Source organism: Leucopleurus acutus (genome assembly GCF_964270905.1).
Source record: "Leucopleurus acutus genome assembly, chromosome: 20".
Classification (NCBI taxonomy): Eukaryota; Metazoa; Chordata; class Mammalia; order Artiodactyla; family Delphinidae; genus Leucopleurus; species Leucopleurus acutus.
In genome coordinates, this window is record NC_139162.1 from 3,357,885 (window position 1) to 3,367,179 (window position 9,295).

Consider the following 9,295-nt stretch of genomic DNA (forward strand, 5'->3'; position numbering starts at 1 on the left):
AAAGATAAGAGCAACAAGTGTAGAGAAGTTGGTGGAAGGGTCCCAGCATATATTATTGGCAGTAGGTGTCACTATATACATGACAGGAACTGTTCACAGCACCCTGGCTTGCATTAAAGCTGCTCCTGAAGCCCTGTATTTTCAACAGGGTAATTCCTCGCTGCTAGGAACAACTGCTGACCTTATCCGCTTAGCTCTGCCCTTATGCAATGAGCACTTATCGAGCCACTACTGTGCGCTAGAGGCGGTGCCAAGGACAGGAAACGCAAACAACAAAGTACCCCTGGTCACTCCTTCCTCTTCAGTTACCTCCAGCATCTCCCACTCGTGGGAGAGCTCATCCTGATTCCCGCAGCAGCCGACTCACTCCCCTTCCTGCTTCCTGCCTCCACCTCACATCCCTGTTTATCCTACTCTTCGCTCCCCCAGCTTGAGCCTCTCCGTCGTACACTGGTTTCCCCGTGGCTGCCACGGCAGGTCCAGGTGCTCGTCCTGGCGTCTGAAAACCGTGTTCTCCCAGCCTTCTCTCTCCCCATCGTCCAGAAGCCCCTTCTGGAGACAGCAGCCTGTCACCACACTTAGAACAGTACGTTCTGGAGTCAGGCCCCTGTTCAAGTCTACGTGCCCTGACTCACTAAATGTGTGACCTTGAGCAAATGACTTAACCTTCCTAAGCCTCAGTTTCCTCATCCATGTAATGGCGTTGATGATAATATTATGTTAAACGGTATGAAATCGCCAATATTCAACTGTTTTTCCATCTACAGAAAGGACAGTTCCCTACGGGTCAACCTAATCATTCCTGCCTCTTAGGATTAGTGGGGACTGAGTGAGCTCTGTGGGCTGGGGGAGGTTGGCGACTAGGGAAGGGAACTGGTGAAAAGCTTTCCTAGGAAACAGTGTTTCCATTTTCGAGTCCCCACCTCTCCCTTCACACTTTCCAAGCCCAAGCATAGCAAGGGGGGTTCAGGAGAGCTCTGCAGCGTGTCTGCTGAGAGTACAGGGGTCAGCTCTCCTGAGAAAACCAAAGTCACCGACAGCAGGGCTCCGACTCCTGCCCTGGAAATCTACAGGACAACGGAGGCGCTTGGTGGTGGTACCAAGAACCCGTGTGCCTGTGTGCCCTCCTCCACATTCAAGCACCCTGAGATTACCTTAGGCACATATACTGTACACATCCCACCCGGACAAGCCAGGACACGCTCCCCACCTTAAGGTCGGCAGACCTTAACTCCATCGGCAACCGTGTTCCCCTTTGCCCCTGTAAGGTAACATATTCCCGGGGCCCACAGGTTAGGCTGTGGGTGTCCTTAGGGGCCACTGTCCTGCCTGCCACACCCTTAAGATCCACCTCAAGTCATCTTTCCTACCCCCGCCTTCACTGACCCTCATTTTCAAAACACCAGACTCCAGCCACACTGAAATCTTTCCAACATAATTTGGGACTTAATGTATGCCTTTGTGAACTATTTCACTGAACGCTTCTTTAGATGAAGGGTAAAATCTTATTCTGGTTCAGTACCCCTAGTTAGCACAGCACTGAATTAGGGGTGCCTTACATAACAAGGGTAACTTCACTGCAAGATCTCAGGCGGAGCAACAGAAGAGGGGCTGGAAACACAACTGTTCATCTCTGTGCTCCAATATATGAGTTGGGGGTCTGAGGTGGGGGTCTCCAAGAACACCTCCAAGTTCAGTGAGTCGCTAGGAGGACTCAGGGACGCAGCACAGCGCTGTCATCACAGCTGATCTATTACAGTGAGAGGATGCAGAGCACGATCAGCTCAGAGGCTGGGTAGGGGTTGGGGGGGTGAAGTCCGGGGAACCAGGCTCCAGCATCCTCTCTAGTGGGGTCGCACAGGACGTGCTAAATTCCCCCAGCCGCGAGCTGTGACAGCACGTGTGCAGTGTCGTCCATCAGGGATGTGTTAGAGCTTCAGTGCGCGGGGTCTTTATTCGGGGGGCCGTTACACGAGCACCCTCTGCCTGGCACGCACCCAAACCTCAGACTTGCAGGAGGACAGCAGGAGTCCGGCACCCCCCGCCCCCGCCATCTGTTCACACAGCTTAGGCACAGGGAGCCGCTCATCAGTCCTGGGAGGGGGGGACCCTCCCCAAATCCACCTTCCCAGACGCCAGCCAAGGGCTGACCTTGGAAGGCGGCCCTTCTGGGGACCCCAGTCTCGAGCCTGCTGTGTTAACTCCTCTGCACATGTTCCTAATTCTGAGGGGGCTTTTGACATGCAAAACCTGCTACACTCGTTGCAAAGGAGACCGTGGCTGTTTTCACCTACCATCAGGTGCGTTTACCTGCCATTAACTAGGGTGGGCTGAGTTTTCTTGCGCTTCGCTAGGCTGGGGGCTCATAATTAAGGACAAAGGAGCCGCTGCAGGCCAGCTTTTGGAGGACGGTGGGAGCAAATCCGGATCAGGTGGGGTGCCGAGTCTTCCAGGGAGGGGTCTCTCTCCCCCTGGGAACGCCTTGTCCTCCCAGCCCCAGCACGCAGGCTCACTTCGTCAGATACCAAACATGCAGGAGTGGAAGCTCTTTTTCCTCTTATGGGCTTTAACGTTCCCAATTTCATCTGCTCTCCGGATTGGCCACCCGTGCTCCGCAGTGCCTGCTGGCTCCCGCCTCTGTCAGCCACGTGGATCTCAAGAGGCCTCTGGTTTTCCCCTCTCCCCCAGTCTGACCCAGTGTCCTCCAAGTACAACTCGTAGGAAACGCAAATTGTGGAAATTCCTGCAGATTGCATACTTCCACAGGAGGCTAATAAAGGACGACCCTAATGGAATCGAGCCCCTTCGACATGTCATGTTGACTCCAAATTGAAGTTTCCGCTTAAGACGGCGCCGGCGCGGCGAGACGAGACTACTGAGGCAGTCATTAACTGCAAGACGTGGCACTGACGCTGCAGCTGTGACCAGGCACAACTCAGAAAACCAGAGACAGAGGCCCAAGAAACAGGGAGTAATGAGAGGTCTATCTGTCAGCAGATCACCGATCTGCACAGGTAAGAGAGGCTTTGAAGAATATCACTGCAATGGGGTCAGGGCAGCCGGTAAGTCAGAAATTCAGAGCAGATGAAACAGGACATCTGCGAAGAAATAAGCTCACAGTCAAGAATGTAACAGGGTTGGGGATGGCAGTGAGGTAGGCAACTGTTTCTTAAACAGGACAGAGAAATTACTAACCAGAAAAGAAAAGCTAGATAGACTGGACTTCATTAAATTCAGAGCTTGTGTTCATTAAAAGACAGCATGCAGAGTGCAGAGGCAAGCGAAAACCGGGAGGAGATAATGCCAACACACGTTTCCAAGGAAAAAACTTACACCCAGACATAAAAAGAAATCCTATGACTCAATAAGAAAAAAGATTCCATCCTAAATTCTCAGGCAGAGGTAGTTTATTGCATGGATCTTTGCAGATATTTTAAGTTAGCGCAATAGGAACTGTGGCTACTACAGGAATGCACTTTGCTCATATTCGCGTCGTGGCGATGTTTAATTATCCGCTTGGCTGTTACGGGAAAATTCTCAGCTGTAACTGGGGGTTGTTGCTGTAATAGTGTATTGCCCGTACACTTCTGTCTCCAGTGGGTTTTTATGTGCCAAGTTTTCATAGCCTTGAGCCTGGGCAAGTGCTTTAGGCTTTTTAAAAGAAACGTAATCGAACTGCACAAAGCTGACCAGTTTTTTGTGTTTTTAATTTATTTTATTTATTTATTTTTGGCTGTGTTGGGTCTTCGTTGCTGTGTGCGGGCTTCCTCTAGTTGTGGTGAGCGGGCGCTGCTCTTCATTGCGGTGCACACGCTTCTCACTGAGGTGGCTTCTCTTGTTGCGGAGCACGGGCTCTAGGCGCACAGGCTTCAGTAGTTGTGGTACGTGGGCTCAGTAGTTGTGGCTCGCAGGCTCTAGAGCTCAGGCTCAGTAGTTGTGACACACGGGCTTAGTTGCTCTGCGGCATGTGGGATCCTGCCGGACCAGGACTCGAACCCGTGTCCCCAGCATTGGCAGGCGGATGCTTAACCACTGCACCACCAGGGAAGCCCCTAGAGCCGATCAGTTTTGAGAGATCATTAATGTCCTTGAAGTCATTTTTGTGGGTGCAAAACAAATGGTAAATTTGAATTGGTCCCTCTTATAAGAGTTTGCAATCAAGTCTGCTGAACTTACAAAGTTATGCCCTTGCCCTGATTTTATATACTCGTGTCTATCAATAAATATTGTGATACTTGAATTAAAAAAGAAAATAGGAAGACTGAACAGCCACTGCACTAACCAAATAGCCAAGAAGCACATGAAAAGATGATGAAGGACTTCCCTGATGGCGCAGTGGTTAAGAATCCACCTGCCAATGAAGGGCACACGGGTTCAATCCCTGGTCCGCGGAGATCCCACATGCCGCAGAGCGACTAAGCCCTTGCACCACATCTACTGAGCCTGTGCTCTAGAACTCGTGAGCCACAACTACTGAGCCCACGTGCCACAACTACTGAAGCCCGCGCGCCTAGAGCCTGCGCTCCACGGCAAGAGAAGCCACTGCAATGAGAAGCCCGCGCCCCGCAACGAAGAGTAGCCCCCGCTTGACACAACTAGAGAAAGCCCACACGCAGCAACAAAGACCCAATGCAGCCATAAATAAATAAAAGTTTTTTAAAAAAAGAAAAGAAAAGAAGGAGGCAGCAGGAATCCATGCGCTCACACCAAAACACAGAGGCGGGCACATCGAGGATGAGGAGAAAATTCTTCCTCGGTCCTTGACCCAAGACTAACTTTTTAACCTCACTGTTTAGAAAACGTACGCATGCAGGGTATGCTGAGTAATCAGGAGGGACGGAGAAGAGGAACCGTATGTCCTCTCTGAGGAAGCCTGGGGCCACTGAGTGGGGAAGATGGGACAGGTGCACAAATCACGATAATTCAAAGCAAAATATACTTGTGGTTAGAAGGCTCTGCGTGGGGCCAGCGAGGCGGGAATCCAGAGGGACAGAGAAGGACACACAGACGCAGTGCGCTTGGAGAGCACTGTAACCGAGCAGGACCCTCGGAGGCCGTCCCAGAATAGACCCCACCATGTCCTCCACCTGCCTTTGGTCTGTAGAAAACTTCAGTCAAAGGATACATTTAATCAGAGAAGTGAGAAAACGTAGAAAGAAAGGAAAACAGTCAAGCAAGAGAAAATAACAATACTTTAGCCATTAAACAAAGTCAAGGACCTTTAGCTCCTCCTCAAGGACTAGAGGTGATACTCTGCGCCATGTCCTGGGAGCTGTTTGGCAGGTACTGAAACCTCCACCAAGTGGAAGAAGTTAACTGTGTGCCGCCCACGAGCACGTGGACCCCAGACCGGTTGCAACCAGCAGGTTGAGGAGGCTGACTCCCGATGACCTCACCACCAGCCAATCAGAAGAAGGTCCACGAGCTGACCACGCCCTCCTCCTTGACTCCTCACTACCCCCTCCAGGGCGGGACACAGTCTTGAGAGCGCTGGCCCGGTGCGGGCCCCTCTTTGCCTGGCAAATTTCTACTTCACCCAAACTCTGTCTTGTAGATTCGCTCCAGCACCGGTGCACAGAGGCCGAATTTCGGCAACATTGTCCACGAAGCTCCTCCCTAGGCTGCTTGCTGGAGCTTCCAGACCATCAGGCAGGGCGGGCGGCTGGCCAGCAGCATTCCACCCCGCCAAACAAACACAGAAACTAAGATGCAGCGAGGCAACGGGAGCCGAGGAGGAGGAAACGCAGGTTCTCCGGTGTGAAGGAAGCGGGGGCTCACCCCCTGCATGGAACTCACCACCACCAACCCGCCACCCCCAACCCACCGGAACATGCAAGAAAGGCTCCGTGGGGGAAGCAGCATTTGCAATGGGTCTTAACGGTTGAGAAAGGCTTTTCACAGGTGGAGGAAGAAAAGACCAAAGCAGGAGAAAGACTCGTGCCAGGGACCCGTGGGCCATGTGGGCGGGCGGGGCGTGGAAAGCCTCATGTCCTTCTTGGAACCGAAGGTGCCTCCTGCGTAGAAGAGCAGTGTCACCACGAACACACTGAGCATGCCAGGGGACAGGCGTGTCCCCACGGGCGGTGTCCACCTTCGAGCTAGGAGAGTAAGGGACGAGCTGGGGGGAGGGGGCATGCTGGGCGGGCTCCTGAGCGGGGCTGGGACACAGACGAGGCGTCCCTTGGGAAGGTTCCCAGGCTCGATCACAGGGAGCCTCTGCGACACCTTCGTGGCGGGCTGTCGACAGTACAGAAGGACACACAGTGTCACTGAGAAAAGGTTTCATGGGCAGTGGGTCTCCCTGGCCATGGCCCTGGGGTTCTCCAGGGTGGCAGCTCCCCTTCCTGGTCGCCCTTCCTCCCACCATGGCAGGTCTCCCAAACACAACAGACTCTGTGCAGCAAACAATAATCTTCATATCCTCAATTTTTTTAAATGTGATTTTAATTCTGTGCCCCTTAATAAACACTACACAAATTCCACAGCAGAAAAAATTTTAAACGCTTTGCCTCTGCAGTAGCCAAGCATCCCAAATGCCACCTGGGTCAGCCTTGTGAAAGTGCTAAAATCCACTGCAGGGCACACTTGAAAACGGTGCATGTTTACGGCGTGTGCATTCTAACTCAATAAAAAGAAATGGGCTTCCCTGGTGGCCCAGTGGTTGCGAGTCGGCCTGCCAATGAAGGGGACACGGGTTCGAGCCCTGGTCTGGGGAGATCCCACATGCTGCGGAGCAACTGGGCCCATGAGCCACAACTACTGAGCCTGCGCGTCTGGAGCCTGTGCTCCGCAACAGGAGAGGCCGCGACAGTGAGAGGCCCGCGCACCGCGATGAAGAGGGGCCCCTGCTCGCCGCAACCAGAGAAAGCCCTCGCACAGAAACGATGACCCAACACAGCCAAATAAATAAACAAAACGAATTGATTAAAAAAAAAGATTAAAAAAAATAATAAATTTAAAAAAAAATAAAAAGAAATGAAGAAAAACCAACATAAAGTAGTGGGCCTGGGAATGGAAGCGTTTCAAACTCAGTATAGTCGATTTGTAGCTACTGTGCTACTTCAGAAAAATTATAATGTTCAAACTAAAATCACCAAAATTTTACTTTGCCTAAGCTGTTGAATGGCATGGTTTTCACCCAAGGTTTTCCACTTCTCTCTTCTGGTTTTGACTGGAGGAAATTTAAAAATTATGTCATCCCTAGGCATTGAAGTTGCCTGTCTGCCCACCACGTAGATATCGTCAGGAGAGGATGACGAAGAAAAAAGAGAAGAGAAAATGCGAGGGACCTCGGGACAGAGAGGGTGGGCAGACAGCCTCGAGGAGGTGACATTTAAGTTGGGACCCGAGAGCAGAGAAGTCGGGCGTCCCGGAGGCTGAAGTCAGGTGGGTGAAAGGTATTTGGAAACTACAAGACTTCCGGCCAGCTCCGACCCAGCAGAGGCTTCCAGTGTCTCCGGAGAAGTGGCAGGGAGTGTGGGTGTTGAACTTGAGACTGAGCTACATGAAATAGACGAGCCTGGAGCTGAGATGCGGCTGTCCCAAGCACTGCGGGAGTTTCCTCCTGCCAAAAAAGCATTTAGTACGTTTCACGCTGTAGGATGTATGTGGGAGAGATTTTTGACTCATGTCCACTCAGTGCTTTCCCGATTAGATAATGTTTGAGAGTAAAAAAAAAAAAAGGTCAGTCCTCACCATAACTTAATCCTGTTCAGAAGCTCTTTTGGGGGCGGGGGTGGGGGGAGGCATTATTTTCAACTTGCAAGCCAAGAATACAAGCAAGTTACAGCAGCAAAAACCATGAAAAAGTGAGCTTTGGACAGGAAAGATCAGTAATCCTCTAGGAAGGTCACGAGGGTTCTTACCCTTTCAGTGTGCTGCGGGCTCCCTAGTGAGTTGAATGGTGATCCCGCCAAAGAGATATGGCCCCGGGCTAAGCCCCAGGACCTGGGAACAGTGATCTTATTTGGAAAAGGGGTCTTTGTAGATGTAATTAAGCTAAGGATCTCAAGGTGAGACAACCCTGGATTTAGAGTGTCCTTCTAAGAAGAGAGGACTCACCACGTGCAGAGGGAAGCAGAGATGGGAGTGACAGCAGCCCCAAGCCAAGGACCACCCAGGGGTGAGGCAGCCACCAGAAAGAAAGCACAGAATCAATCCCCCTCCAGAGCCTGCGACACCCTGACTTCAGACTTGCGGCCTCCAGAGCTGTGAGCGAATACATTTCTGTTGTTTTAAGCCCCCCACTTTTTGGTGATTCATTAAGCGTCCACAGGAAACTGATACAGATTCCCTAGCGATCAAGAACGTTTCTGAAATGCGTATATAATGAAATGCACAGGATTGAAAAAAAAAAAAACAAAAACAGTTGTACTGACGTCTGCGTCTCTCTCTCTGGTAACTGAAGACACCCCAGGAACCCGGATAACTAGACAAGTTCCATGTATCAGAATTCCTTAAGAAGAGCCACTGGCCTGGCAAGGGGCCACCTTGCATTCCGCCATGGAAACAGTGGGGTCCTGAGGCTTCCTCCCCAGGACACTCAGACTAAAATGTAATTCCAAACTTCAGTGCCAAGTGACTAAGGTGGAATGTGAAACCCTGAACAATGACTTCTAATAGGGATAAAGAAATACAAAACATTTCTGTTAAACATCTTCTATTTAACTTCCTGGTAAAAGACACTAGAGCACTGCGCCACCTTTATTTCAGGGAATGGGTCCAAAGCTGGCTCTTCAAGGGGCCCAGGTGGCCTCCAGCCCAGGATCCGCTCAAGTCCTAACTGTGCCTACAGTGAATCTATACAGCCTGCTGTGGGTCCGCACTCCTCGCCAAGAAATGGGATCCAATCCTCATAACCAGGGGGGGAAGCATTGTGATGACCAGCCTCTCAACAAATACTGTTTTGCTTCCAAAATATTCAAGATAAATATTCAAGTGGCCCTAAAATCACCACTGCATTCAGAAACCCAAAAGGACTAAAAGGACTAAAAGTGTTACCAAGTGTCCCCTGGTCTGCATACTTAGCAGGAGGACTGGTCGCCCGTTGACCTTGGTCAAACACTTGGGAAGATCGTTAGTTCAGAGAAAAAGAGAGAATGTCCAGAAACAATCACCAGAGTCAGCACAGAATCAAACTCCAGAAGCCTCATCCCCTTCAGCACTTCCCCTCCTCACCTCCAGAGAGCCACAGCCTCAAGGCACCCCATTACCCTTCCTGTGACATCCAGACCAGGTGGGCAGGAGAGCCTGCCACATACTGAGTGAGGCTCACTTGCAGTAATGGGGTGGACAG